Raw genomic sequence first — 27527 nt, forward strand, 5'->3', positions numbered from 1 at the left:
CAAAGCAAGCATGAGGTCCCTAAACTCAGTTTCCAAGCAGCCTGGTAGTCTTTAATTTCTCAGAGAGCTGAACATCCTTGTCTTCGCTCTCTTATATGCACTGTACTCTTTCACTAGCTCCTGACCAGATAACAGCTCCTGACCAGATTCCTCCTCCAGATCCAATCTGACTACCCTCTGACCCATGTACCCACCTGCCATACTGCCCACACTACCCACCTGCCACCCTATCCATCGAACACCTGGCCAGCCTCTACCTGCTGACCTGGCAAGCCTACCTACCTGCCAACCTGTTGTCATACTCACCTTGTACCATGCCATCTCACATACTTCTTGTGCCACTCTACATACTGTGGGAATGTAAGGGTTAATGTTTTCAATTTGAAACAAAATACAGAAGTACTCTGCTAACTAACTAACTTAGAAACTTGGACACACCCAAACTGCAGCAAATGAAAGCTAATTAAAAAGCATTAAAATTCACAAAAAGATACAGTGGGATCTACACAGCAGAGTTTGTGTAATTTAGTTGCATAGGAATCTGAATGGATAACATCATGTATTGAGAGACGAATAAAGAAGCAGTTATCCTACCAACTCCCGGCTGTTTAGAAATCTGTATTCAACAATACCTACCTACGTGTCACCCTACTGCATTGCACACTTACCTTATACACTTACCTTCACTCCATATCTGCTTTCAAAAAATCTCTGGGACATTTAAACATTTTGCTTCTTGGAATATGACAGCCAGTGCAGTAAAAAGGGAGTGTGGTTTCTGCATGGATGATTTGCACTGCCCTGCTGTGCTGCATTAGATGTCCACCATCAGAAAATCATTCAGAAAAATCGGAGGAAAGTAAATGTCGATTTTTCTATCTGTCTGAGATCAGCGTCTGAAATAGGGGGTGGTATCTTCTAGTTTTGCCACCAGCAGGAGGGTTTGGCAGGCAGAGAAACCTAACTTGCGGGAGGCCAAAAATCAGTTTCTAATGGCGGGGTGAACTTTTGGAGTTAGGTTCTTGAGACTTTAAAGGCAGGTCAAGCCTCCTGATGAACTATGTTGAGAACACCTTTTGCCTGCATAAGTATGTCATGCATGTTCACTAAAAGGCCAATCCAGCGTCATCAGCCATCCCATCCATCCCATCCATCAAGTAGAAATCACATTTATTTCCCTACCCGTCACTTCACTTAGACTCCAGAACAGAAGATTGTCTCCAAGGTTTCTGATCTTGATTGGAAGACTTGGGCCAATATTTCTATCTTATATGGTAGTTACACTGAAGATATATATCAAGTATATATCCAATATATCAAGTGGATTTAACTCTGCAGACCCATGACCTGGGCAACTCCAGACACAGTTCAGTCTAGTTCATTGCGTGTATTGTTGAGGAAAATCAGTAAATGAGGAAAATTTTAGTGGATTGGTATATCTGTGGACTTTTTAAATGGAAGCCTTTTAATTCCTATCTTATTTGTCGATGTTGGTTCGCAAGTTTTTTTCCCCTGATAGGATGCTGAATGTATTGCAGAGCTCAAAAACAGTTATCGAAGTAAAGTGGAAGATCAAAAACAGTAGCTTGTTCTCTGCAATTGGAATATAAACCATTCTACAGCAATCAGTTGGCAATGGTTTCTATCCTGATGTCACTTGTTGGGAGCAATGACGTCTTCTGAGCCACTTTGTCTCTGACTTGAAACAAGAACAGAAAATGCTGGAAAATCTCAGCAGGTCTGACAGCGTCCATGGAGAGAGAACAGAGCCAATAATTTGAGTCAGGATGAGTCTTTGTCAGAGCTGACTAAGGATTAGAGCTCAGATGAAGGGTCATCTCGACGCAAAACGTTAGCCCTATCCTCTCTCCACAGAAGTTGTCAGACCTGCTGAGATTTTCCTGCATTTTCTGGTTTCGTTTCAGATTCCAGCATCCACCATATTTTGCCTTTATGATCTCTGACATGGATTTCCTTGTCTTTTTCGGAAGAATGGTTGTCTTCAACTTAATCTTCCTCTGTGACTGAAAGGTAAAATCTATTCTCTGTTGGCTAATTATGGAACTTAAGGAAAGGAACAGCATTAAGTTTTGTCACAATAATGCAATAGAACCCTAAATTACTTATGGGCATGTTGAACTATTTGAGGAAAACATGTTTTTAAAAGAAATGCAAGCAAAGACGCTGAGCCGAAGACGTCTGAGAATGCAGGATAACCCATTCTGGAAAATTCCTGTGGGGATTATATAGAGAGAGAGACCATAAAAAGTCACATCTGAGGGGTGTCGAGGCCTAATTCAGACATAAACACTTGAAAGGAGAGATAGGAAAAATGCCAAAGACTGAACTTTAATATCCTGCGGTGGAAGAGACAATGGAGGCTAATTGTCACATCCCAGCAGACATCCAAAACCCATCTCCCTCCTGCTGATTCATATCTCAGAATATGGAAATGGCCTGCGTTCAAAGAAAATGCACTCTGGGGCAAAAGATATGTTGTTTGTTCCCGTTCAGAAATAATGTGGAGATGCCGGCCTTGGACTGGGGTAAACACAGTAAGGATTCTCTGTGTATTCCCTTTCAGGAATACACAGGGAATTGGGATAAAAAGCCAGCAGCAGTCCTGATCTTTGTGTTCTGGTGCTGGAGCATCAGTAAGAGACAGCAGTCTGTCACCCTTACATTCTATCTCTCTTGCTCTCGCTCGCTCTCTCTCTCTCACTTGCTCTCTCTCTCTTTCTCTCGCTCTGTCAACATTAAGTTAATTACAGAACAATAATAGGATTATTTCTGACAATATAGACAATAACATGTCTACTCCATTTCCCTGCCCATGCGAGTCAGTACAGGAGACAGTTTTGCAAGACAATTCAGGCCTCGATGCAGATTTTTAAAAATCCAAGAATCATAATGTTATTAGTGTAAAATATTGACTGGGCGAGGCCCAAGGAGGAAAATCAAATGTGGAAGATTGTACTTTGTAACAAAGCCTTTTCCCTCTAGTAACCCATTGTCAATAATGGTGGGACCTCCTGGAGGAAGTGAAGATGTCTACATCTCATATATGAATGAATCTCAGATTGGTCTATGGTCAGCCATTTCCAGTGCCCACTTTTCTAAAGATACCCCACCGATTAAAAAGACATTACAAAGGCCTGTGAGTATAAAATTACGAACCTCAAGCAAAACTTTCATTTACAAGAATTTTACTTTCCTCTTCTGAAAGTAATGGATTTCCTGCAACTGACTCCCACCTAAATCAGTGGATGCTGCGTTAATTAACACCTTAAAAAAGATGACTGCTGTATGAACATCTAATTAGAAAAAAAGACTGATGATTGTAAGCTCAGCTAGAGGTTCCTGAGCTGCTCAGTAGAAGATTACCAGTCAAGGATAAATAAAGTAAGATGCAAGAGCGGACAGAAATGTTGATATTTTTCTCTGGCTTAACTTCTGGATGACATGAAAAGATTTTGTATCATTTTACAGGATATTAACCCTTAGCTTGTCACATTTAAGTGCTATTCTCCAGCAAGCTGCCATTGAAGATACTTCTCATCTATCAACAACTCCTTCCTGTTTTGACGTGAAGAATTGATCAAAGGTTCACCTGGCTGGTGCCAGACTGAGGAACCATTGGCAGCACTTCTTTGTCACATACCTCCTATATCATTTGTCATCTGCTAGCCTACAATCTAACCCTTTTGTGCTGGATTTCAGCCAGTCAAATGCCTCACATTTATATGGATCATTTTCATTTGTGTCGGCACTGGTGAGCCATTTAACAATGGGAACCTTCACAGCCGAATCCCATACCCACGTAAAGCCCCACGCACTCACAGAGAAATCAGGCTGAATCCCCTCTCACTTAGCTTATGTACAAATATCTATCTGATATCTGTGCACTCAACTTTTATGTTTTAGCCCAGATGCAATCAGCTTGTGAATAAATGTCATACCGATCAACACAAGTGAATGTCACTTATTTATTTGTGGCTTCCAAATCTGTGAATGAGGCCTTGAAAGGTCGGCAAGAACAGTGTACTTTAGATATTGAAAATTGGAAATAAAGTTCTAGTGAAAGGATGGAGATATTCGCTGAGTCAGGTTAACTTGGGATATATATTAAAATGGCAGGCAGGACCTCATTCTGGGATTCCAGCCCCTATTCTCTTACAATGCTTCTTGCTGATGCAGGATAAGGATGGAGGAAGCAAGCCTGCAAGCAGCAGTCCCAGCCTTGCTGTGTTGTGTTCAAACTACTGCTCCCCCTCCATTATTTTGGTGGAGTTTGGCCCTTCTGTGAGTTAACATGGTTCATGGCCTCTTTGTGGGTCCCAGGGGAACATTAGTTCCAAGTGGGAAAACTAAAAGAAAACATTCAACTTTCCCATTGGAATACATTAGTCCTCTTATCGTCTCATAAAGTTATCAACCACAGCTATTCAGACTATCAATGTCAAAAGCTTTTATCTACTCCATGCCTCTTCAACTTGTGTAATTAAACACACAGAGAAAAAAAACTCTTCAGAAAAACATCAGATTGTAAATAATCGATAGGGATGTCGATCCAACCAAACTTTTACTCCCTTCTGCAGCTGCATAAACACTCGCTTGAGATATAAGTGGATAATGCATTCTTGGAGTTCAGTCAAACATTCATAATGAGTCAAATATTTAGTTTGTATTTGTTGATACAGTTGCCAAGTGGACTCTTTATGAATGTCTTGTTGAACTCAAGAATAATTAATCCACTTACATCTCAGCAAGCAAGAATGGGAGTAAAAGATTTGTTTGACTGACATCTCTATATTTTGTAATCACCTGAAGTGGACCTCGTTAATGGAGAGATACTGTTACCAACTCCTTCACAAAGGTTTGGCCTCTCAACTCTCTTTTTCCCTCCGCAGGGACTTGCTAAGTATTTTCAATATTTCTTGTTTTTTACATCAAGAAATGGCTCTTATTTTTCCTTTTTGGCTTTTTGAATGGAAAGAAATAAACGTTCATCTTCAAATAATTGTTGCAGAGTATTGTAACGTTGCCATTACTGATGGATGTTGTGTTTGGAACAGTGGTTTCCCCCTCTAGTTTTTTGACATTGCTACTTAGAAGCAGGAGAGAAACAATAACCATGAGCACTCTCTTCATATCTCATGAAGATTCTTGGCCTGACACTCTATAGAGCTTTGATCACTTGCTTCACCAGGAAGGGCAAGATTCAACTTTGTGATGCATCTGATTTATCACAATTGTTACAAACAGTGCCAGGTGGGGTTCCCCAAAAGTTATTGATCTAGTTTTATCACCATCTGGCTGGGATGCCCTCTAAGTGTCACAAAGCCAGGTGAAGAGGGAAGACTGCCTCAGTGTCTTTATTCAACCTACCTTCTGCTGGTAGCAGCAAAGGATTTATCTAACCAGATCCCCTTTCCCTTGGATACCTTTGTAAAGGCCAAATAGTTAAGAAAAAAAAACAACCAATGCAGCTGGGCTTGAGTTAGGATGAAGTTTATTAACTACTGAAAAAGTAAGGAAAAATGGTAAAACACATGCATCTACATTCAGACAGATTAGAAGTAAGAATTAAGTCCAACAATAAAAAAAATGAACAGTCCTTGAATTGTGAGGAATAGATGATGATGCATTGCGACAATTGCAATTTATTTCATTACAGTCAGCTTCTGTTGGTGAATAATTAATTATTTGGTTCAGGTACCTTAGTCAAGGTTTCAGTTCTTTTCCAATCGTGATCTTTCTACTAATTTACTGTTTACAGAAAGAGGTTTAAATGTTCCTGCAAAAAATGGCTCCTTTTCAGGGGCCCTGTCTTAGTCACTGTATTCTCTTTAATGTGACAAACTTTCAGCTGCTTTTCTCACAGTGCACACACACAGACTGACAGACAAAACAGTGCAGGCTGGTAGCAAGCAGACTTTCAACCCCCACATGTGTGTATTCAAAGAGGACTGGAATGTACTAGCTTGTTTAGGTCATTATAACCAGGGTCTTGGAGATAAGATGGCCATGATGTCCTTTTGTCCTTACCGTAGATGGTAATCAATATTTGCATGGTTTTACAAGTGCATTGTCTGGAAGCATAGGGAGGGGATTCCATTGTTCCTCTGAGAACCCCACTGCAGCCATTTTTCTCAGTGGCTTATTGTACATTCTTAGCCATCTTTGGTGTCTGTGTCCATTTTTAAAACAATATACAACTCAAGTCTTTTTAAAGTCCAATGTTTCCTTATATGATTCCAGGATTTTTCTCCATCATCATGTCACAATCACTGCAAATGGAATTTTTCCTGTCAAATATACCTCCTTCTCCAGTGTGCAATCTGCATTACATGGTTCTGTTTGACTGCAGTAAAAAAAAAGTACAGAACAAATAGTGGTCAAGTTCCAAAAGAGATTTATTGAAATAGACTGAGGATACGACGGCCACTGTTTATCAGCGCGGTGATTTCCACTTACCCATATCTCCAATGGTGTGGCTGTGGTTGCACAACTATCTATCTTAGAGTTCCTTCTAAGTGAACTCAAAAGGGATTAAATCTTCTCTCAGTAAGTATGAGTCATTGTGTTGTCATTGTTGTCATTGGCTGTCCCTTGGTGGTTCCAGGATGATGTTAACTCGGGATGATTTTGCTAGTTGCTGTCATGGGTCTTCATGTGACTGAACAGGCCAATCATCAACCCCACAGACACATGGGGCAGGATGAGCCATAAGGTAGTGAGATCCCAGCTGTAGCTTTTGTTTCCATTCCTTCTCTTTTGCCATTTTGCCTCATCATTATGCGTGATGCAGATTGATGGTGAAGCTGTTGCCATTTTGAACGATTTACAGCAAGCCCTTCCCTGTCATTGATGTCAATGCTTCCACACTTCAAGGAGAGCTTCAAAGTGTCTTAAGTGTTCCCTTTGTCATTGAATCATAGAATCCCTACAGTCCAGAAGGAGGCGATTCAGTCCATTGAGTCTGCACTGCTTACTACATAAGCCCACATATTTATCCTGCTGATTCCCCTAACCTACATAGCTTGGGATATTAAGGGCAATTTAGTATGGTCAATCCATCTAAACCATGCATCTGTGGACTGCGGGGGGAAACTGAAACACTCGGGGGAAATTTGCATGGTCAAGGGAAGAAGATACAAACTCCACACAGGCAAGGTTGGAATTGAACCTGCGTCCCTGGTGCTGTAAGGCAGTAGTGTTAAGCACTGTGCCACTGTGCCACCTTCCCTGGAATGTTGGTGTTTGAGAGTTGAGACCTGATGGAGATGGCAGTTTTTGACCTTCCAGGGGCAAAAGGTGATTTTGCAGAAATTTTAACTGAATGCTTGCGGACCTTGCTTCTAAAAGAAATTGAATGTGAAGGATGCGATGGAGGCATTGCTAATTAAATGTTATGGCATTTGTTTTTGTCATTGATACGCAGTCCAGGTCTCACTATACTACAGAAATGTGGTGATGACAACTGCTGTATACATCTGAACTACATTGACTTACGGAACTCTTTGTTCTAAAACACTCACTGCACAGAGGACCCAGTATTGAATCAATTATGGCCTTTTGAGAGAGACAGTTGCCATGTAATGAGCAGTGCTTAACATGTGAATTAGGGCATACAGATTAGGAGAAGGAGTAAGCCACGTGGCTCCTCAAGCCTGCCCCATAAAATATTCCAGTGTCTCTCCTTCAATATATATGGGAGGTGGAATATTTGGCTGACCAGATTTGAATTGATATGAGTTTTGTTTTGGCACATTCAAGGATAGGCTGAGTTTCTAATTATTCAAAACTGAAGAGATCAATTGAAGAGGCCCTCAGTTGTGGAATCTTTGTCTAACTCGATGGTGCGGGAGAATATAAGCATTTTGAAGGCTGGTGAAACCCTCCAGTTAGGATTAATATGCATCAGGTGTGATAGGAGGTATTCAGCACAGTTAATGCAACCTCAAGAATGAATAGATCACAGGATAGAGACAAACCAAAACTTGTATTGAGAAAGGATAGTAAATAGGTTTAACTAAAGGATGTCCAATGAAAGGGAAGAAATGGTTACATTGTGGGTGTAATTTTACCATCACGTTGCACCCGTTTTCGGCATGAAAACTTGGTAAAGTCAGGTGTGAGGCGAGTAGAGCGATCCACGCTCACTCCACTCTGGATCCCTCTTTACCAAGGCCCGAAAACGGCCGCGATCAGGACCGCACCCAAAACGGGCCCGACAGCCATTTAAATGTATTTGCATGCATTTAAATTGACTTAATGGGCTGCACGCCCAACTTTACCGGCACTTTCCTCTTTACCACTGTGTTCGCCCATCCGGAATTGACGCGAAACAGACATCCTCCGTACGAGTCCAATTCGATCGTTCCAATTAGTCAGGAGGTAAGTGTCTAGCATCCGATAGCTGTCCGCTTGAGATCAGTGGGGGGGGAGGGGGATCTGCCTCCACTCTGCCTGAGATCAGTGCGGGTGAAAGGTGGTTTGCTGCCACTCTCTCTGAGACCAGTGAAGGGGAAGAGGGGTCCGCTGCCACTCTGCCTGTGATTGGTGGGTGGGGAAGTGGGGAGCAGGCCGCAAATGGTCTGGGTGGCGGGGGTGGGGGATAAGGAGGTCAGTAATATTGTGGGGGTGGAGCAACATCTGTGGGGATCGGGGGGAGGCATTATCCAGCCCGGAAGGGATGTGGCAGGGGAGTGGCATTTTATCTTTTTTTTTGTCTGCACATGCAGATTGGAGCTGCAGGGTTTTGGACGTGTTAAGCCCCATCGACAGGCTTCTGTATTTTGGAATTGTTGATATTTTTTCAGGCAGAGTGTGTATGGGGGCACCTGAGAATGGGTTTAAAAGTCAGGTCTGAAATGCTCCCAATTTAAAGTCCACCCAGCACTTAGAATTAAAATTGTAAAATAGGGCCCTATGAGTGTGGTAAACACTTGGCAAATTGTATGCCACATCAGCAATGCATAACACAAACCTCACTGCTTACCCACCATTCCTATAGCTACCAAAACTCTAGAGTTGAGGTTCTAACCTGATGATGGAGAAATACCTTTATTTAGACATTTCCTTTATTTAAAAATGGTCACATTCAACAAGGTCAATTCCATTAGAACAGAGCACAAGAAAAAAAAAATGTTTTCTTCACTACACATTGTTACTGCATGTTTTTTTTCATCATAGACCCTGATTCCTTAAATTACTTACATCCTGTCCTCATCATCTGTTCCAATGTGGAATATAAGCTATTTATCAGGGTTCCTCTTGCCTTGTACACCAACTTTATGTGTGCTGCATGTCAAAGAGATGGCATGACCCCCCTCAGCCTCCCAACCCACTCAGCCACTGCAGAAAAACCACAATAATGTTGGACCACCCAACATTTTATAAGCAGGAGACTCTAGGGTGTGGAAAAGTGGATGCTTGGATGCTTTATGGGAGATCAATGAAATGACGGTGCACTGTGGACCAAGGCTTCTTGATCTGTGCAGACAATGGATTTGAGCTTGAGATTCCAGGGAAGGAATTTTGAGATGCACTTCAGCCAGAAGAAGTACTGCAAGCCAGGATTTCCGCTGTTGTTTTGAACCCCAGTATATTTCTGGTAGAAACATCGAAACAAAATACTTATGACCCATATCTGTGTTGAACCAAAAGGGACAATTGAGCCTAATCCTACATTTCAACATAGAGCAATGCTTCTGTTTCTCACCCTTCCCACCTCAGAATGCAACTGCTCAATGGGATCTGGTGACCCTCGAAGCAGGGAGGCAACATGACAACCTAGAATCACAGTTGCAGCCAGAAAATACTCTCCCTGTTTCCCTAACTATTGAATCTCCAGTCACCAATGTTTTTCTGACCACCCTCCTCTCTGTCTGCACTGCTGAACCACCCACTGGTACCATGGACTTGGCTCTGGCAGTACTTCTCGGAGGTACCATCACCTTAGCATTTGCAGGGATGGACATCAATGACAGAGTGAGATGTACTCCAAAAGACTCTATTTCTGTCTGACAATCACCCATTCCCTCTCTGCTGCCACTCTCTTTAAGCTGCAGGGTACCCCCCCCCCCACCCCCTTCCAAAAACATATAACTGTCAGCCTTGTGGATGCCCTGTCATGGTGTCAGCTGCTGCTAAAGTTCCAAAACCCAGATCGCTAGTACCTCCATTTCCTGCATTTTCAGGACACAAAATGTCCTGGAGTTCCCACATTGCACAGGATGTACACTCAATAGCGTTGTGGTGCCCTGCCATGTCTCTCGTTATTAATTGAATAGCTACGTTTACTCAAAATTATTGTAAGGTTCAGTTACTTGATCTAGTTTAAGTTATATAATTTAAATTGGTACTGATGACAATTGCTTGTTTTTTGATTGCTTTCTGCCTTTGTTGCTTTAAGCCCGCAGTGGGATCCATGCTGACTCTCAGTTCAATTTTGTATTATAATAATAAGCATCAAACACAATCAACCATTAACAAATAATATTGATTTTCAGTAGAAGGAAGAGGCACTGCACTTCTCAGTGCATCGATTTCTTGTCAATAGAGACTCAGCTATTTGTAGTGATCGCCACATGATAAAACGCAATTAATTAATTGACCTATTGCGCAGCTGATGCTGAGAAATTTTTATTCTCTTGCATTCCAGATAAGCCTATGACACAATACATTCAGATAGTCCTTTCTGACAAAACAATTTAGCATATGTATTCATCACTTACAATGTCGCCTTGTCCAAACCAGGGAGACTGAAAATGGATTAGGTGGCCACTTTGCAAACACCTCCAATCAGTCCGCAAAGGTGCTCCTGAACTCCATGCATATTATCATTTTACGTCTCCATTCCACTCCCATTCAGACCCCTCTGCCCTCAAACTCCTACATTCGTACAATCATAGAGTTTTACAGCAGAAAAAGAGGCCCTTCAGCCCATTGTATATGTGCTGGCCATCAAACATCTATCTATTCTAATCCCATTTTCCAGCACTTGGTCTGTAACCTTGCTATGGTGTACATGCGCTCATCGAAATGTTTCTTACGTGTTGTGAGGGTTCCCGCCTCTACCATTCCTGTCCCTTAACTTAAGTCTATGACCCTGGTTATTGATCCCTCTACCAAAGGTAAAGTGCCCGTGCCCAGGGGGCACCTTGGCACTACCCACGGGGCGGTGCCAAGGGGGCTGGGGTCAATTGGGAATGGGGCTTTGGGGACGACCAGTGGGAATGGGGGTCCTGCTGCTGCTCTGCATTGGGATCAATGGGGGCAGGAGGGAAGCCAGCGATCAGGGCAGCTTGGTGAGGGTGCAGTCTGGCAGGGATGAGGGGGTGGGGGAGTCTTGCGGTGGGGGCAGATTGGCAGGCAGACATGGAGAGAATGTACAAACTCCACATAGACAGTGACCCAAGGCCAGAATTGAACTCAGGTCCCTGGTGCAGTGAGGCAACAGTGCTAACCACAATGCTGCCTGGTTTTGTCCTTGCTTTTTGCCTTTCTCAGATAATTACATGGCTGCTGGGTGGTGGGGGAAGTCTAATTATAATACTCCAGGACTTGACGGACCAACTGGTCTTTTTCTGCCCCTCATATTCTTCAGCTGATAAACATATCCATAGACATAAAGATGAATGTATATGTCTAGAGAATAGGGTGGTCTGGAACGGGGAGCCCGTGAATGGTCAGGGGGCCTGCAATTGGGCTGTGGGCCAGCAGAGCTGACCATGAAATGGAAGGCTGACAGTTTGGAGCCATTGCGCATGCACAGATGTTGGCTGGTTTCAGCCTCCTAGGTGGGAACAGACCCCATCCTCTGAAATTTAATGATATTCATGCTGGTGGCTTCGGCATTGCACAGAGTGTGGGAGATTTTAGTGTGAATTCCCACTGAAAAAAAACAATGTGAATTACTCCAGTTTTCTCACAAATTCAACACTTGAATGTCTTTGTTAGCTTTGGACTTAATAATATAGCACACACTTCTGATTTTCCTCCTACTTTCTACCGCGCCCCCCCCCCCCCACCAACCATAAAATGGAGGCACAGTAGCACAGCGGTTAGCACTGCTGCTTTACAGTTCCAGGGACCTGGGTTCGATTCCCAGCTTGGGTCACTGTTTGTGTGGAGTTTGCACATTCTCCTCGTGTCTGCGTGTATTTCCTCGGGGTGCTCCGGTTTCCTCCCACAGTCCAAAGATGTGCAGTTTAGGTTGATTGGCCATGCTAAAATTGCCCCTTAGTGTACTAGGATGCTTAGGTTAGAGGGATTGGTGGGTAAAATATGTAGGAATACGGGGGTAGGGCCCAGGTGGGATTGTGGTTGATGCAGACTCGATGGGCCGAAGGGCCTCTTTCTGCACTGTAGGGTTCTATGATTCTATGATCCAAAACTCTGCTGTTCTTGTTCTGACTCACACCAAATCATGTTCAACCTATCACCCTGTGCTTGCTGATGCCATTTGCAATTTTAAAATTCTCAACCATCCGTCCAGGGTGTCCCGTCTACTTATCTCCACAATCTCCTCCAGTCTCATAAATCACTGACATGCCTGAGTTCATCTAACTCTGCCCTATTGAGTATTTAGTATTGGATACTAGGTCCAACACTGTGCTTGAGAAATGGAAGATCCCCCTCCCAGTGGATGATGAAGTTACTAAATGCAGCATTAATTGCTCATTCAAGGACCTCAATTGCTTTGATTGAGGCATACTGATGTTCTTATCATTGCATCTTAAATGGTCAATTTTAGGGTCACAAATCCAATAGATGATGCCTCTGGGCTGACCGGCCCTCCAAACATCCCATATAAAACTTGCTGTAAAACAGTGACGTAGAAAACATATCATATAATCTAAGTTGAGTAATGCTTAACATGTTCAAAGTGATTTCCCAGACTCATTCTGATCAGCTGAGCTGGGGTTGGACAGGAATTTTCCAAGAGGTTTATTTTCCCTTCTAGATAGAATCATAGAATCCCAACAGTGCAGAAGGAGGCCATTCAGCCCATTAAGTCTACTCCAACAATAATCTCACCAAGGCCCTATCCCGATAACCCCACATATTTACCCTACTAATTCCCCTGACACTAAGGGTCAATTTAGCAAGGCCAATCAACCTAACCTGCACAACGTTGGAGTGTGGGAGGAAACTGGAACATTCAGAGGAAATCCAGGCAGACATGGGGAGAATGTACAAACTCCACATAGACAGTGACCCAAGGCCAGAATTGAACTCAGGTCCCTGGTGCAGTGAGGCAACAGTGCTAACCACAATGCTGCCTGGTTTTGTTCTTGCCTTTTGCCTTTCCCAGGTAATCTGTTGGGTGGTGGAGGAAAGCTAATTATAATACTCCATGGACTTGATGGACCAACTGGTCTTTTTCTGCCCTCATATTCTTCAGCTGGTAAACATATCTATAGACATAAAGATGAATGTAAATTGGACTGGATAATTAAAGGCTATCCATGCTCATAATGCTTAACAGACAATTTGATATAATTGCACAAGAATGATACTGACTACTGAAAGACTTTACACTATCTGTATATTGTGACAACGTGCCAGAAAAGGTCGTGCTTTCATGTACAGATTCCTTTTCCAAACTTGATTGACTTCTTTTTAAAATTTGAACATTTCATGCATTGATGTTGAAATCTATAATAAAAGAAAAGGGAGCAGACTGGTTTGAATCTCAGTAATTATTACAGTTCAGGCATTTTATTTCAATTACAATGCCCTACATCTCATTACAGGAATCTAATTATTGATGGATTTCCTTTCAAACCAAGTGAGGAGTGTGATAGAAATCGCTAAGTTTCTCTTCTGTGGTATGAAATGTTGAAAATAAAGAATATCCAATGTGACTGCAGCAGCTTCTGCTGAACAAAAGTTTATATTTGATTTTCCAAGATGGTTCCTGACTGGCATGGGAACTAAAAGTTAGGGACAATGGGCCTGTTCACTCTTTTCTCAGCCAAATAAAAGATCTCAGTAAAAAAATGAAGATTTACAAACAATGGGCTTGAATTTAATCTGCACTATAGAGGCTTAGAACCAACATAACATGAGCTGCTTCAACGCGGCCCATGCAACACAACCTCTTGACCAGTGTACAAAACTTACCCTGATGCCACACAGCCCAATCACTGCTGTGATGCCAGGACACCTCATTTGGAACAGGAAAATGTTGAGCTGCAAAATAGGCTTGGCATGGGCACTCCTTAAAGGCCATGCACCCAAACTGACTGTAAGCTGATATCAAAAAGCCTGCTGCTGTTGCACGCTGCCTGGAAGTATCGAGAATATTTTTGGTGGTGTGGTGATAAGTTCCGAGATTTGCCCAAGTGTTTTGCCACATCCTGATGGAGACATCAGAAGATTGGGTGGCCTGTCCACACAATGGCTGCAACAGGCACTGGGACAACAGTGGCAGTGTTTGCAGCACAGCAGACAATGGAGCATATGTCCCTGAGAGGGCACACACTGCATAATGCCTTCTGCCAAGTTGAGACCAGACTCCTCTGTGTTCCTTGATAGTGACAAGCGATGATCTGGGCAGGCCAGCCAACGTATGCAGTATCTTGATGTGCAGGTTCAACAGTATTGTTGTCCAAGTCACTCCATTGAGTCTACCATAGCAGACCCTGTCTGCGACTCTACATGCCAATGTGTTGGCAAATTACCAACCCTTTCCCATGGCCAGGGGTGCCATCCGCTCAGGTCCAAATTAGTCACCACATTCTGATTCCAACTCAATACTTCCCTCCAAGATAAATACAGTGCTAATTTCTGAGCTAGTGACTTGTCAGCAGCAAATCAAGGGCTGAGACTGCTTCATTAGTGCTACAACATTGCCCTCTCTCTCTCTTCCTCCTTGTGCCGCTGCTGAGCAGGAGGTAATCCTTGTGTGTTTAAAAACAGGGAATCCGTAGATTGGCAAGAGATAAGGGAGGGATGTGTGGATGGAAACATAAGGCACAGTCACAACATCAGCAGCTTACTCATCACGGCAAACAGTAGGGTGAGAGTATGTTAGAAATGGAGAAGGGACTTAAGGAAGAAACATGTTATCATTCTCATTGTGCACAACATGTTGTGTACTCCATCACAGTCAACCCCATCATGCTCAGAACATCCGCAGGGCTCAGGAGCCACAGGCATAGTTGACATCATCGGTTCTGCTCTTCCCTCTTTTGTTTCATGCTATCTTCTCCTACAAAAGAGAAGACAGAAGGGCAGTGATTAAGCCGCAATGTACTTGGGTGATCTGCATGGCATAGCTGGACAGTTGGACATGTGTGGAGGCAGCCGGAGGTGGGTTTGAGGCTGGCAACATTGGCAAACATGTGATGGTATCACCACAGATAGTAGGGGTGAGTTCTGGGTGCCAGAAAATACTGCATGTTAAGTGTGAAAAGTTTGCATGCGGTGAGTAGGAGTTGCATGTGAAGATACATTAACTGGTCTTGATTACTCATGGGCAGTCAGTACACCTCCTGTGGTACTGCTGCAAGATCCTCTGGTCCAGACTCTAGGGGTTAATTTTGTCGGCCATCTGCTCACATTCCCTTCTGAAGGTGGTCCTTAAGAGCCTTTTTGTCTTCCTGAGGGACAATGGTCTCTCTCCTCCTTCCCACCTGCACAACCAATGCCTCCAACACTGCATCTATCAGCCTAGTCTCTGTTCTGATGCTCCATTTTCCACCATTTAATTTCCAGCGATATTATTTCAGTGCAACTTCTCTTTCAGAAAGGCAGACTGCCTTTAAGAGAAGCAGGGTGGCTGCACAGAATGCTGTTCAGCTGAGTGAAGAGGCAGCCAATGGCAAGGCAGTGTCAGTCTGCAGCAGGGATTCACTTTGCTCCACATTACGATCATGGTAATGGGATGGAGCACTAAATCTTCATGCTTACCACGTCCTGTGCAGCCAGTGGGAAAAGGTTGCCAATTGCAGCCTCTACTTCCAAAAGATGGGGCAGACATGTTCTTATCATTAAGAATTTAAAGCAACTGCATATGAAAAGAGCATGCTGCAGATCTATAGTACACCCTCAGTGTACATCTGAAAGAGTAGAATGGATAATACTTTTAGGTGGGACTCTTTTTAAAATTCATTTTTACAGGGTGTGGATTTCTCTGGCTAAGCCAGCATTATATTGCCCATCTCTCTCTGCCCTCCATTTCAGAGGGTATTTGAGAGTCAACCACATTGCTGTCTGGCCAGTCCAGACAGTAGGCCAGTCCAGTTAAGGATGGCAGATTTCCTTCCCTAAAGGACATTAGTAAATCAGATGGGTTTTTACGACAATCGGCAAGGGTTTCATAGTCATCAGTAGATTCTTAATTCCAGATTTTTAGTGAATTCAAATGCCATCATCTGCCATGGTGGGATTCGAACCTGGGTCCTCAGAGCATTACCCTGGGTCACTGAAGTGCTAGTTCAGTGATAACACCACCACACCACTGCCTTCCCTTCAGACAATAGGACCCATATGATATGTGAACCTATATCCAATTTTAAAGAATTAAAAGAAATGGTGATAGAGTGGGTAAGTGGAGTTGAGGCAGAAGATCAGTCATGATCTTATTGAATAATGGAGCAGGCTCGAGGGGCAGTATGGTCTACTTTTACTCCTCTTTTATATCCTATGTTCAACTCCGTATGGCTTATTGGTTGTAAGAGGGAATGAATCGCTTCTGAATAAGATTCTGAATTATCAATTGAATTCTAAATAAATCAATCATTAATACCTAAATTGCCATGAAATTACTTATAAATAGTATCTGGAATTCAATTGTGACATCTAACATGATCATATTCTGAGCAAAACTAACATGACAGGGCTTGTGAACTAGGACACAGCAGCAGGGAAGGAGGTATTGAATTTTAGAATTAATGCATTGCCTCTCAGGAGAAATGAAGCTTACCTATTTAATAGCACGGGGGTTAATTCAATTATAATTGAAGTTGTTGCTATGGACTCATCTTTACTGGATACGGGTGCTGAATTCAAGGGGCCATTTCAAAGAATGACTTGAAAATAGATTGGGAGTCAAATATGTCAGGTTCCAATCTGAGGTGGGTTGGGTTCTCTCACTTTGCTTTTTAAGTGATGGAACCTCCACTTTGTAAGGCCATTGGATGGCGGGGCTGGGAGATCCCATGTAAAGTTTATTTATTAGTCATTAGTAAGACTTACATTAACACTGCAATGAAGTTATTGTGAAATCTGTCTAGTGTAATGGAGTTCCTATGTTACATTTCCACTGTTTGGGTGAGTTGGTCTCTTCAAATTTCCTGTTGGATTTTCTTGGCGACTACCTAATGTTGATGTCCTCTAGTTGTGCTGTTCCCCACAAGAAGAAACATTATCTCTGCATCCACATAATCAAAACCTTTTATAATTTTAAAGATATCTCCCATGTCATCCCTCAGCCTTCTTTTTTCAAAGGTGAAGAGACATTAGGCGGTACAGTGGTTAGCACTGCTGCCTCACAGCGCCAGAGACCTGGGTTCAATTCCTGGCTTGGGTTGCTGTCTGTGTGGAGTTTGCACGTTCGCCCGTGTCTGCATGGGTTTCCTCCAGACGCTTCAGTTTCCTCGCACAGACCAAAGATGTACAGGTTAGGTGGATTGGCCATGCTAAATTGCCTCTTCATGTCAGGGGGACTAGATAGGGTAAATGCATGGGGTAATGGGGATAGGGTCTGGGTGGGATTGTGGTTGGTGCAGAGTCAATGGGCTGAATGGCCTCCTTCTACACTGTAGGATTCTATGATTCTATGACGTAGATCCTTTCCTACATATAAACCCTCATATTTCTGGTATCAATTCTTGTAAATCTTCCCACACCCTCTTCAGTGACTCCATTCCATTTTTAAATGGCAACCAGGGCTGCATGAACACTCTAAGTGTGACCCAAACAAAGTTTGATACAAGTTCAGCATAACTTTTCGACTTGTCAATTCTACCTATAAACCTTAATGATTGTTTTGTTATTTTTATAGTTTTGCTAATCTGTGGCACAGCTTTTAGTAATTGATGTATTTGTACCACGAGACCCCTTTGTTCCTCTACCCCACTTAAATTTGCATCTTCCAAGTATAAAATTATATAGATTTGGATGAGCCAAGAATTGATAATAATGCCCCATTTATGTCTAGCAATTGGGACAGCCAGTGAAATTATTACCTCTAAAATGGTACAAGTTGCCCCAACTTTGTAAGGCACGTATCCATGCCATCCTGAGAACTGTAATCCGTTAATATAATACATTCTGATGAAACCTGCAGTCTGCTACTTTTTGGATTTACTTTAGTTAGGGGAAAGTTACAGAATTCAAACCCAGGGCTCTAGATATAGGATAATCCTGAATTCTTGCAAATGAGTTTGATGTGCAGTGGGTGATTTTATAGGCACATTTATTCAGAATTATATTTTTTTTATGAGTTTGTTGTCTTATAAATGTTATTTATATGCCTATATATTTAGCTCGGTCAGGAATAAAACTGCAGCTGGAACCACTGCAAGAAATAAGTGCAGCAATTGTATTGGTTCATGTATTTTAAATGTGTTTTCTTCTGGCTTTCTGTGGAATCTTTATTGATCAATATTTCAGTAAATCATATATTTGGAAAAAATGAGAAGTAGGATATTTATATGTTTAGTATTGAGGGCAGTTTTCATTTGTGTTACACATTACTCTAGCTATTTCACTCCCTTCTACAACTACCTCCAATTTCTTGAATAAACTAACTAAAGCCCTTTTAAATTCCCAACTTCCTTTCCTTTCACCAGCCATCCAACTTGACCTCTTTTGCTGCTCTTGTCCCATCATTCACACTTTGAGGGAATCTTACCAAAAAATGGCAGTGTTGTTTCTAGCGAGAAAACCAGCCTATTTCTCTCCAGATCTTATGACACTCCACCTAAAAAAAATTAAGGGGGTATGTTTCACGCCATCATGGAGGGGGGCAGGGCCTCAGCACATCAGCAAAACCCAGCTGCACTGGAAACATGCTGCCCCAATCAGAATAGGCATAAACATCTCTCCAGCCCATCACAAAAGTCTCAGGAGCTCTCCTTTCCACCTCCGATTGGATTTGACACTTGTCTCCTGTCTGCCCCCCTATCTGACATCCCCCCTCCCCCACCTTGCACAGTTTGAGCCAGCAACAACCCCCCCGCAACGACCATCACCGACATGCCCCGTTCCTCCATCCGCTCATGGCCCACAACCAAATCTAAATAAATCTGCCTCGCACATGAGGCTGCCGCTGTGGCCCACTCTTTACACAGGTTGGCCTGGTCATGGTGCCAACCTGGAAATGCCAACATGTGCCAACATGTACAAGGGCACTGCCTGGTCATGTTCCTCTTCCCCAGGCAAGGTCTAGGTTAACCTATTGCAAACCATGTTGATGTAATGTCACAACAGCATGGTGTCAATATACAGCAGAGAAACAATATATGGCAAGGGGGTGGGTTAATATTCAAATCCATATAAAGTAGGTACACGCCCATTATAGGCATGAACCTAATGGTATCGCCAGTGAGGGGTGAGGAAGATCCGAGATTGCAGATCTCGTCGGCAAGATCTACGAGTTGCAGATCTTAAACTTCCATTTGCATTTATACAAATAATGACCGCAAGCTCAGGATCATTCCCAATGACTTCCTCCTCACTGTTGCCTCAACACAGCCTTAATCTCTATAACCAAAACCATGAGGTGTGTAGATTAGATTGCATCTAATGTGACTGGGCTTAGCTTGCTACTTCATTATCTACCACACTCCTCCCACTTTTCATCCAAATCCTCCCACTGCCCAGGATTATCTCGAGGAGTAAGGATAACTTCTGCCTCGCCAAGTTATATCCTCCCATCACCTTACTTTACCTCTTCCTCATCACTGCCAGTATGAAATCTAACATTTTCATGTATTCCTGTGCCTCAGAAATCCTGACCACCTACTCCTTTCTTATTCTCGTCTCAATTCAGGTCACTCCATGGTTTCTCCTCTGTCTTCCCCCAGCTCATACCAAATTATCTCTTCTCCCTTGGCACTCAACTCTTCATTACAGAATTATCCTGTTGTGAACAAACGTTCCATGCATCATCTTCACTTCCTTTTCTGAGGTTCTATCTCCAGTCTTTTCAAGCATTTTTCCTGGATCTCCATCTCAAAAATGGTTCTTAACTTTTCTGTCCTGTTCATCTGTTACCTTTTCTTTAATTCTCTTTCCTTATTAAAACTCAAAACTGTCATTTCCAACCAGCTCCATATCTACCTCGCCTCATACTACTTCTTCAAAAATCCCTTCAACTTCCAATCTACACACTGGGCCAATTTGTTTGAAGTTACAATTTGCATTCCTTTGGGTCTTGCACCATGATGCAGCATCCCTGCTCATTCCCTTGTTGTTCAACAGGATCAGCCATTCCACCTTCTTCTACCATTTATTATCAATCCTTGCTTGCCCTCAGTTCAATCTGCTCCTGCTGAATTCAATAATGCCTCCTTGGCCTGCTCCTTGGGTGTGTCCAAAGGCTACATTATTGGAACTTCTGCAAATCCTCGCTGATATTGTCTTTAGACATGATGGTTAATTTTCACATTTATGCAAGAACAATCTTTCTGTGACTAGACTCATTGGATGACAGAATGGATATGGCATAGATGGACGCTACTTAGCCTGTTATACCCATGATGGCTCTCTGTAAGAGTAATTCATCGATTTGACAGCACTTACCCTGTCCAACTGCTTACTCTTGGATGAAAAAGGACTCAATACATTAACCATTAACCATCCTGTTTGGTTTTGACCAAAATAATGATTCTGACCCCTGATTCACTTATATTGAGATCAACAGTATATTCTCAAAGTTTTGTTTGACCATGAACTACATTCCCAAAAATGTCTACTTATTTCCATCACTGTGATATCATAGAGTTCCCCCACTCATAAATTACATCTTATTCAAATCCCCTAAGTAATTTGTCAATCAAATGTTATGTACTAGGCTTGTCTTCACTCATGTGCATTGACTCCAAATCTAATGCATCATTCTCAAACTCCTTGGTATCATCTGCAAGTTCATCTATGGCTCAAACACTTCTCACCTCTTCCATCTCCATTAACTTTAGCTTTCCTACTTTACGCATCCCTCAGTTTTCAAGTTTTGTTTAGCATCCTCCACTCCTTCTGGGCAAATAATGAGATATTCAACATGTATAACCCTGCTGGCCATTGCAAACAGATAGTCCACATTGTTTGCTATTGAAACCCAGGATAGGCAATTGGATGAAAGCTATGACATCAAAATTTGTACACCAAGAATACAACAGCCTCCTTAATTCCTCACAAAACATGACACCATGGTTTCAGTGCATGAAGAGTGCCTCTGAAGCAATATAATAGATACTAGACAGTTTACCCACTCAGACATATATGTTAATATCTCTTTAAAGAGAAGCCTGTTCAGTAATTGTACCAAGTCCTTGACTCAAGATTACATGCGCATGTTTTCCCTCCATTATCTGACCTGAAATTTGATGAGGAAGCAGCAAAAGACAAGTGATACGCCTGCGGTAAGATATGTCATTGTGTTCCCAAACCTACCTCCACATCTCTTACCATGCCTCTTCCAGGACGGCTGTCAAGCCATGTTTTTCCCACAGATGGCTCCTACACACGTCAGATTTGACTGAGAGAGATTCTGGCATACTTGAAACAGAAAGTGGAAGTCTCTTTCTGTCGCCTTTCCACCAACCAGTGGAAAATACAGTCTCATGCGCTCATTGGAATTCACACTTTCAATTACTCACACCTTCTTAAAGCGGCACTCCATATGTACTTGGTGAGAGGAAATGCAAATTAAACACTACTTCAATTAGATCTTTTTCTATCTATTTGACTATTCCTCAATATTTGTTGATTCCTGAGGAAACATTAACAATGTAAGGAGGCATGTAATGCAGGCTGTCTAAGGTGTACAACTTAATTGCAATCTGTTCATATGCTTCCAGTCAATGTCATGGTTCAGGTGGTAAAGACTACAGCCCTTTCTAACCTTGACTGGCAGTGAGCGACCTAGCACTCTAACTGATATCAGTTCTCCAGTGCAGACTCAGGGGAGTGAAACCGGAACTTTTCTGACTTGTATGGTGCACTGCTATGTGTTGCATTTAACTACTGAGCCGTAAGTTACACTCATGCTGCCATTTTAAGTCTATTTTAATGATATGGTCATTTGTATAAAACTTTAAGCTGTGTGGAAGAAAGGTAAAAGTCCATTTTATCACCAATTCAAAAAGACTTGGTTCTTAAAAGTCTTGTGTAATATTTTCTAAAGGGGTCAAGGGGTAACCTGTGTCTATAAGTTTTATACAGTTGGATCCAATAGAATTCATTTTTACAGGAGCTCAGTCATTTTGACAAACATGTTTGGTTATTACTCAGTGCACTCTCCTGCAGCATTGGAGTGAGTGAAAAGCTTGACAGTAAAACACTTTACGACTTTCACTTGGATGCTGGTTGGACTTCATAAGTGAAGTTTGTTGATTTACTGTATATTGTTGTAGAATTTGTGTTAGAGAACTGACAGATCACAGTTATATTAAATTATTAGCCTTCTGTTGTGTTATTTTGTAAGCTACCATTGTTCCATCCAGTCAAGTCCCTCAGGATAACTATTGATCATGAGTGAAGGGGTAAATCTCCTTCTGCTACAGTATACCTGTGACCTAGCAATGTTCCTGCATTAAAGTGGTCACGTGTGCAATTGATACTGAATTAAAGCTAATCATGTTGGCCAAACACAACGCTGGGATAAAATAAAATTGTGGAGTAGAATACTTTACTCTTTTTATAACTGCTATGCTCATTAAATTGTTCATGCTGGGAAATTAAGTCCTTCTCATTTTGGGCATCTCAGATCATTTGCCTTAATATCAGATTTGGAATTGGATCTGTGGCAAAGTAAGCTTTCCTTCTATCCAATTAACCCATTTCTGACCTGGGCTACCTTGGGTCACCCTCATTAACTATTGATGACATTCCCATCCTTACTAGACAACTTGCCTTGGTTGAGATAAGGGAATAATCATAGATAGAATCATTAGAATCCCTTAAGTGCAGAAGGGGGCTATTCGCCATTGAATCTGCACCAACTCTCTGTCAGAGTATCTTACCCAAGCCCTCTCCCCTGCCTTTTCCCCATAACTCCACACATTTACCCCACTAACCTACACATCTTGGGACACTCAGTGGCAATTTAGCATGGCCAATCCAACTAACCTGCACATCTGTGGACTGTGGGAGGAAACCGGAGCACCCAGAGGAAACCTGGGGAGAAAGTGCAAAAGACTGGAATTGAACCAAGGTCCTTGGCACTGTGTGGCATCAGTGCTACCCTCTGTGCCACCGTGTCATCCTGTGCTGTCGCAGGTCTTGGGTGCCAGCTGAGGAGGAGAAATGACTACCTCTTGCTCAGTAGAAAGATAAAGGCAATAATGTAGAATTTTTGAGCCTAAGAATTGAAGCATTTACCTTGTGTTAGATTTATAGTTTAAACAGCTCCTTAGCAATACTGGAGCCCAGAGTATGCTTATGTCACTGGCAGTGAGTATTCTTACTGTGATAATGACAGAAGAATTATTAGAATCTTTGGTCAGACATATTTTAAAATCATAGCATGATGCAACACAGAAGGAGACCATTCGACCAGTCATGTCTAAGTGGCTCTTTGTTAGAGATAGAGTCATAGAGTTATAAAGGTTTACAGCATGGAAACAGGACCTTCGGCCCAACCTGCCCATGCCACCTTTTTTTTAAACCCTTAAGCTCATCCCAATTGGCCCATATCCCTCTATACCCATTTTACCCATGTAACTGTCTAATAGCTTTTTAAAAGACAAAATTGTACCTGCCTCTACTACTGCCTTTGGCAGCTTGTTCTAGACACTCACCACCCTCTGTGTGAAACAATTGTCTCTCTGGATACTTCCCCTCTCACCTTAAACCTGTGCCCTCTAGTTTTAGACTCCCCTATCTTTGGGAAAAGATATTGACTATCTAGCTGATCTATGCCCTTCATTATTTTATAGACCTCTATAAGATCAGCCCCCAGCCTTCTACACTCCAGAGAAAAAGTCCCAGTTTATCCAGCCTTTCCTTATAACTCAAACCATCAAGCCCAGGTACCATCCTAGTAAATTTTTTCTGCACTCTTTCTAGATTCATAATATCCTTTCTATAAAAGGGTGACCATGACAGCTCAGTGACTATCACTGTTTGCTGTGCAGATACACGGATTTGGGCCAGTGTCTGTGGGAGTTTGCATGTTCTCCCCGTGCTTGGGTGGGTTTTCTCTGGGTGCTCCGGTTTCCTCCCACACCCCAAAAATGTGCTCTTAGGCTGATTGGTGTTAACAAATTGTCCCTAAATTAGTCTTCCCTCAGTCTGGTTATGGTTCCTTATTGTGGAGTCCAATAGGTGTAGACAAAGGTCATAGGTAGAAGAGGGCACTCACAATGTTAAAATGGTGGCGTGGGCTCGTTGGGCTGAAGGGCCTGTTTCCCGTGCTGTGTTGTTCTTTGTTTTTGACCAGAACTGTACACAGTACAGTGTGGCCTTACCAATGTCTTATACAACTTTAACAAGATGTCCCAACTCCTGTATTCAATGTTCTGATCAATGAAACCAAGCATGCTGAATGCCTTCTTCACCACTCTTTCAAGGAGCTATGAACATGTACCCCTAGATCTCTTTGTTCTGTAAGTCTCTCCAGTACCCCACCATTAACTGAGTAAGTCCTGCGCGGTTCATTCTATCAAAATGCATTACTTTGCATTTATCTAAATTAAACTCCATCTGCCATTCGTCAGCCCACTGGTCCAATTGATCAAGAACCCATTGCAATTGGAGATAACTTTCTTCACTGTCCACTATGCCACCAATCTTAGTGTCATCTGCAAATTTACTAACCGTGCCTCCTCTATTCTCATCCAAATCATTAATACAAATGACAAATAACAGTGGACCCACCACTGATCCCTGAGGCACACTGCTGGTCACAGTTTGAAAAACAACCCTTTGTCAAGAGGCCAATTTTGTATCCAGTTAGATACTTCATCCTGGATCCCATGAGATTTAACCTTATACAACAACCTACCATGTGGTACCTTGTCAAAGACTTTGCTAAAGTCCATGTAGATAACATCACCTGCACTGCCCTCATTTACCTTCTTGGTTACCCCTTCAAAACACTCAATCAAATTTGTGAGACATGACTTTCCACTCACAAAGCCATGCCAACTGTCTCTAATCAGTGCTTGCACCTCTAAATGCCTGTAGATCCTGTCTCTCAAAATATCTTCCAACAACTTACCCACCACAGATGTGAGGCTCACTGGCCTGTAGTTTCCAGACTTTTCCCTGCAGCCCTTTTTAAACAAAAGCACAATATTTGCCACCCTCCAATCTTCAGGCACCTCACCTGTGACTATCGATTCAAATATCTCTGCTAGGGGATCTGCAATTTTCTCCCATAATGTCCTGGGATAAACTTCATCAGGTCCCGGGTATTTATCTATCTTGATACACTTTAAGACTTCCAGCATCTCTTTCTCCATAATATGTAAACTCCTCAAGATATCACTATTTATTTCCCCAATTAGATATCTAATTAATCTCACTCTTCTGGTTGTTGAAGAAAATAAAAGTTTATGGTGTGGGAAAACACATTAGTGTGTATAAGAGATTGGCTGGAAGGTAAAAAACAGAAGGCAAGATGTGACAAGTGGACTCCTGCAGGTGTCTGAGCTGGAGCCTCAACTTTTTACAATTTCTATCAATGACTTTGATGAGTAGAATAAAGGCATGGTGGTTAAATTTGCAGATAATACAAAGATAAGTAGAAAAGTATGTTGTGAAGATGACATAAGGAGCTTGCAGGCTGATTTATATAGGTTGAATGGATGCGCAAGAATCTGGCAGATGGAGTATATTTTGGGAAAATAGGGAGTTATTCATTTTGCAAGAAAATAAAAAAATCGGAGTATTCTTTAAACAAAGAATAGCTGCAAAATTCTGAGGTGCAGAAAGATCCCGGTATTCTAGTGACTGAGTCACAAAAATTAGTATGCAGATAGAGCAAGTAATTTAGAAGGCTAATGGAATGTTAACCTTTATCGTGAGAGGAATTGAATATAAAGTACCAATGTTATTCTTCAGTTACACAAGGCATTGGTGAGACCACATCCCCTGTGTGCTGTTTTGGGCTGGAATTTTACCAGCCGGCCCACCACGGGAATCGGAGCAGGCGAAGAAAGGCCAATGGGAAGGTCCAGGACCTCTGGTGGGATTTTACAGTTTCGGGATGAGCAAGGCTATAAAATCCCACCCTTGGTCTCCTTACTTAAAACAGAATGTAAATGCAGTGCAGGGGAGATTTATTAAGTTGATACCTGGGATGAGTAGATTGCCTAATGAAGAAAGGTTGTACAGGTTGGGCTTGTTTCTGCTGGAATTTAAAAGGGTGAGGGATGACATGATTGAAGTACATAAGATCCTGAATGGTCTTGATAAGGTGGATGTGAAAAGGATGTTTCCTCTTGTGGCTGAGCCCAGAACTAGGGGGCACTGTTTTAATTTTATGTGTCACCTTTTTAGCCATGATGTGAAGATGCTGGCTTTGAACTGGGGTAAGCACAGTAAGAAGACTCACAATACCAGATTAAAGTTCAACAGGTCTATTTGGCAGTACAAACTTTCAGAGTGTCGCTCCTTCCTCAGGTGAATGAGAACGTGTATTCACAAACAGGTCATACACAGCCACAAACTCAATTTACAAGATAATGGTTGGAATGCGAGGTTTTACAGGTATTCAAGTCTTAAAGGTACTGACAATGTGAGTGGAGAGAGGGCCAAGCATAAATTAAAGAGGCATGTATAGTCTCCAGCCAGGACAGTTAGTGAGATTTTGCAAGCCCAGGCAAGTCATGAGGGTTACAGATAGCGTGACATGAACTTATGATCCTGGTTGAGGCCGTCCTCATGTGTGCGGAACTTGGCTATCAGTCTCTGCTCAGTGACTCTGCGCTGTCATGTGTTGTGAAGGCCACCTTGGAAAATGCTTACCTGAAGATCAGAGGATAGACAATACACACCTCTTTAATCTGTGCTTGGCCCTCTCTCCACTCACATTGTCTGTACCTTTAAGGCTTGATTACCTGCAAAGACTCGCATTCCAACCATTATCTTGTAAATTGAGTTTGTGTCTGTATGTGCCCTGTTTGTGAACACAAGTCTCACTCACCTGATGAAGGAGTGAGACTCCGAAAGCTTGTGCTGCCAAATAACCTTGTTGGACTTTATTCTGATGTTGTGATACTTCTTGCTGTGCTCATCTTTTTGGGACAGAGATGAGAAGAAATTTTTTCTCCCTGAGGGTTGTTCCACTGTAAAACTCTATCTCAGAAGAGGGTGTAAATGGGGGTATTGAATATCCT

The sequence above is a fragment of the Carcharhinus amblyrhynchos genome, chromosome 5 (assembly GCF_965287045.1).
Source record: "Carcharhinus amblyrhynchos chromosome 5, sCarAmb.v2.hapA, whole genome shotgun sequence".
Lineage (NCBI taxonomy): Eukaryota > Metazoa > Chordata > Chondrichthyes > Carcharhiniformes > Carcharhinidae > Carcharhinus > Carcharhinus amblyrhynchos.